Source organism: Mustela erminea, chromosome 12, assembly GCF_009829155.1.
Source record: "Mustela erminea isolate mMusErm1 chromosome 12, mMusErm1.Pri, whole genome shotgun sequence".
NCBI lineage: Eukaryota > Metazoa > Chordata > Mammalia > Carnivora > Mustelidae > Mustela > Mustela erminea.
The window spans coordinates 72,561,955-72,566,768 of NC_045625.1; the positions used below are offsets into that span (position 1 = coordinate 72,561,955).

The window sequence follows — 4,814 nt, forward strand, 5'->3', positions numbered from 1 at the left end:
GAAGATTCACCTCCTTCTCTGATCCCCTTGGTTTTACAGCTCCTGTGACTTACTCATCATTCATTTCATCTCTTGACTTCTCTACAGTTGCTCTAGGAGACCTAATACCAGCCTCTTTGTCTGAGCCTTTCCCCCAAACCCCATCCATCTTCTTACCTAACCCAATAACCGCTTTAACTGACTTTTTCTTTCTCTCTCCCCTGGGCACTCCCTGTCACTAGAGCCAAAAGCCTAGGATTCTTTATTCCCAGGGAACCTTTCCATACCTCTACCCTTTCCTTTGACTTCTTTCCTACCATATGATGCTCAGACAACCAGAGGCCACTTTACCTCTGAATACCATCTCTGCTCTTGACCCCACCATTTCACAGGGTATCAACCTCTTACCAAATCTGTCTCAGACAAGGAATCCCACTGATTCATTTGCTTGTCATCATGCACCACCAATGCCGTCTGTTTTACCACTGCCAGACTGCTCTTTAACTGTGATTCAATCTAAATCAATTTCCATCTCAATGAAACCTGGTCCTGAGAAGTCATCTCCAGATAGCAGGGTCCAAACAAAATTCCAGCTAAGGTAGGATATGAGGAGGAATCTTGGGTATATCCTAGAGAAGAGTTCAGAAGACAGCCCACAAAGGGTCTCAGAATGCTTCCTACTGAAGGGTGTGAGGGCTGCCTTGGAGACAAGTAACTGTATGTATCATTCAAGGAATCACTCAGGGAATGAATTATTAAGTGTCTCAAGGAAGGACACAGACCAGAATCAAATGAAAAGCATTCTTAGTTTACATGTGAGCAAGAAGTTTTGGCAGATCCCTGTGGGTAGGATTCCTATAGGTGTGTGTTATTCGTGGCTGTCTGATGACAATACACTGCCTTTCTCTGGGAGTTCCCAGACTACTACAGAAAACACAGATTCTAAAAAGACAATGGTGGGTAGGGTTTACTGCCAGGGCACCACTCTTGAGCATTCTTTTCTTGATCCCAGTACACAACAGGTGCTAGAGGCCCATATTATTAGATTTCGCATGAGGCAGAGGTGGGGTCTATCCGTCAGGGTTCTTGAATCCATAAAATTCTATATGTTGAGAGAAGCCAAAACATGGCCTCTCCCCAAATTTGACTTTCCCTCCTCAGTTATGTATATTTCTGGAGTGGATTCCAAAGCTGAGTTTTTTAAACCCCTTGAGGGAAGCTCTAAACCTTATTTGGGAAACAAGGTGAGAACAATAAAGTCAGTCCCCACTGTGGATTATTCCCTCTATGTCATCTGTGATCAGTGAAGAACAGGGGGGCCTGAAGGCATCACACTCTGAAACTGATCATAAGACTGCAGAGTATATCCAGATAGCTGAGTGGGGCAGCCAGACTTTTCAGCCCCTTAAACACAGCATCAGAGCTCAAGTGCGATCCAGTGAGACTGTACAAGACAATACACTGTGGCCCAGAGGAACCCACAAGGCAAGCTGGGGCTGGGCCTGAGTCCATGCATGAGAATGTGAGTTCCAGTAAAAGAGTAGAAATGGAATAGGGTAAAGTGATGGTGGAGAAGAATTTAGAACATTTTGCCATGTCCAACCTATTCAGGGATATATTTGACACCAAGGAGCTCTGTACTCTTCAACCCCAATCTTGGGACACCTTGACAACCAGTGAGTTGGGAAGCTCCAAAATGATAAATGTCAACATGAGCAAGATAGAAACTGCCCTGACCATGGAACACCCCTCACCAAAAATACAGGTTCCCCAAGATTCTTAAATATCAGACCTGAAAAGACAGATCCTGAGTGAGTGAAAGTTTAAACTGGAGAGTGAGGAGCATAACCAAGCTCAAGGATGTCCCACTGACATGCCTCCTACTTCAGATAGCTTGATTTCCAAGCCTTCCTTGACTCAGTCCCAGAGTGTGTGCAGCGGGGACATGAAAGCATCCCAGGTGCTGCATGTCCAACTGAAGAACAGCACAATGAGCACAGAACAGCAGGAGTCCTTGGACTCGAAGCTGGCCTTCTGTAAGGGCCAGCCTATGAATTTCTCACAAAGTGAAAGTGCAAAGAAAGTGAGACCTCAGGATCCCAAAGGAAGAAAATGCAGAAGTGAGGACTCAGGAGTAGGGACATCTGCAGGCAGAGAGGAGAGCCACCATGCTGAGGACAGAACATTAAGAGAGGTGCTTCCTCAACTCTGTCACAGAACGAATAGTTTCCTCTTGAGAGTTACTTCAGAAAAAAATAAGGCAATTTTCTCAGTGGATAAATTCCAAGAAAAAAATCACATGGCATCAAGAATGTCCCCCCTCAAAAAACCAAGTTCATGTCCACCTTATTGCAGCACCAAGACCCAGTTGAAAGCGTAGCTGCTTTTGGGAGTGATCAGCATCCTGAAGCTCACCAGCTCACTTCCTCTGGGAATGTCCTAGAAGAGAAGCTGACACATATGTATGGATCTGAGGCCTCAGAGTTAAGCCAGCAGCAGGAGGAACTACAGGTCTGACAAGAGACCTCCCTCCAACTACTGGGCTCTCTCTGACCCACAACAAAAGAAACCGGCAAGTTTCACATCCAGCAGCCAAGAAGCTGCCTGTGCTAACCAGAACCGTCTTACAAGTGTCAGACACAACAGAGACACAACAGATGTTCAGACATCCCCAGTAAGCTGAAGTTTTCAAGGATCAACTATTAAGCCAGGGTCAACCCCCGTCTTTGCCCTCTGGGGAGTGTGTGTCTCATCCATGCCCCACCTTTGTGCATGAAGTATGCCAGTTCCTTTGGGCCACCAGGGGTGACCCTGATGAAAGTATTGTGTTTAGTGATTTGACTCATCTACTCAGGCAGAAAATGCTTCTCCAGCACTTCCAGGGAGAAAAATTTCTCTAAGGAAATCATTCAGTCCTTATTGAGAAAGCTTCACAATTTTCATGACAATATATCCTCTGATGAGAACAACCTTCAGCACAACCAAGAATATTAATCCTCCTCAATAAATGTTTCTTATAATAAAGAGTTTCTTCTGTGTGCTGCACTGGGACTGGGGCTGGGGCTTGTGCTCAGGGAAAGGAAGCAGTGCATTCAACTCTTAGTAGTTAACACTTTTGGGTCCTACAAGGGCACCAGCCCCTTGTAGAAAGCCTGACAGTGGCCTTCTCAGTTTTATCCTGGGGTTCTTTATTTGGTTCTGCTCTGATGTTCTCCATTTAAAACATTTACATTTTGGGGGGTTACTGGGTGGCTCAATGGGTTAAGCCTGTGTCTTTGGCTCAGGTTATGATCTCAGGGTCCTGGGATCAAGCCCCACATCAGCCTCTCTGCTCAGCAGCGAGCCTGATTCCTCCTCTTTCTCTTTGCCTGCCTCTCTACCTACTTGTCTCTGTCAAATAAATAAATAAAAATCTTTAAATAAAATATTTATTTTTTTTTCATAAAAAGTATAGCGTGCTTACTCTGAAAACCTTCAGGCCTTTACAAATAGTGAAAAAAACACTTAAAGTCTAGAACTTGATTTAAACTCTCTTTCTTCTGCTTCCAAACTATTTGTCAGGTAGGATACTGTGTCAGCTAGGCCTCACCTCCTGGGGGCTACTCAGGCCCAATGATACCATTTCAACATGTGAATATATGGGATAGTCTTTGAGCATGAAGACAGTGCCCTCAGGGATGTTACCAGGGACATTGTCCTCCTATATGATGCCTGCCTTCTGAGACATGCAACATTTTACCCCAAGGTTACAGTAATTGAGGGGTACCTTAATTATCTATTGCTATGTAATGGATATTCCAAAATTTATTGTGTTAAAAAAATACATACTTATTATCTCATGGCTTTTGTGGGCCAGAAATTTGGGTGAGGCCTACCTGGATTCTCTGCTTCAAGGTTGCATTTAAGGTGTCAGCTGAGGCTACTACATTCTCACTGGAGGCTTGACTAGGGAAGGACCAACTCCTGTACTCAGTCACATAGTTGCTGGCAGGATGCAGTTCCTCAGATTCTGTTGGAATGAGATCCTCAGTGCCTTGCTGGCTCTTGGATGGGGCTCCTTATCACGTGGGCTTCTCTAGCATGGCAGCTTATTTCATCAAAGCAAGGAGAGAGTTTGCAAACAAGATAGAAGTTACAATCTTTTGGAAACCAGTAATGGAAATAACATTCTATTACCTTTCCTTTATTCTATCACTCAGAGGCAAATCACTAAGTCCAGCCTATGCTTAAGGGGAGATGTAATTACACAAGGGTGTGAACACCACAAGTGAGGATGATTGGAATCTTCTCAGAAGTCTTCCTAATGCAAGGGTTTCTTCTTGGACAACTTCTTCAGTTTTCTGGCACAAAAGTCTCCAAACATGCCAAGTGGATCTTTGTCCTCATTCATGTCCAAGTCATCAAGGTCAAAATTGCTTAATGGCTAAACGAAGTGGCACCTAGTATGTAACCATCAAAGAGACTGGAGCATCCAAAGGAAGGAAGGAAAGGTGACCTAGAGAGGTCAAGCTAGTTTGGGTTTATCCTGAATGGTTAAGTAAAATAAACCCTGAGAACCACCTGACTTACCAGTATTCAAACTGGTGTCGGGGAGGGAAGCTGGTATAATATGGCTCATCCGGCTCTACCATAGTCTCTCTCTTTTGCCCTAGCTCCCAGACCATAGGTGTGTAGAGGTATCCTTCAGCTTCTGTAGACCTAGCCAACATTATAGAGAAGGGAACCCTACAGGTTGCAAGGTTTAATTTCTGTTCTTGTTAATACATTTAATATAGCACATCCATCATTTCAAATTTAATTCTCATAACTTGAACATCAGAGAGAATGGGTCACTC

The 4,814-nt window shown here is 44.2% G+C and overlaps 1 pseudogene; it reads left to right on the forward strand.

Annotated features, from left to right (window-relative positions):
- The first annotated feature begins 446 nt into the window (after nucleotides 1-446).
- On the forward strand, nucleotides 447-2,981 carry LOC116570013 (annotated as a pseudogene).
- The last annotated feature ends 1,833 nt before the right edge of the window (nucleotides 2,982-4,814 follow it).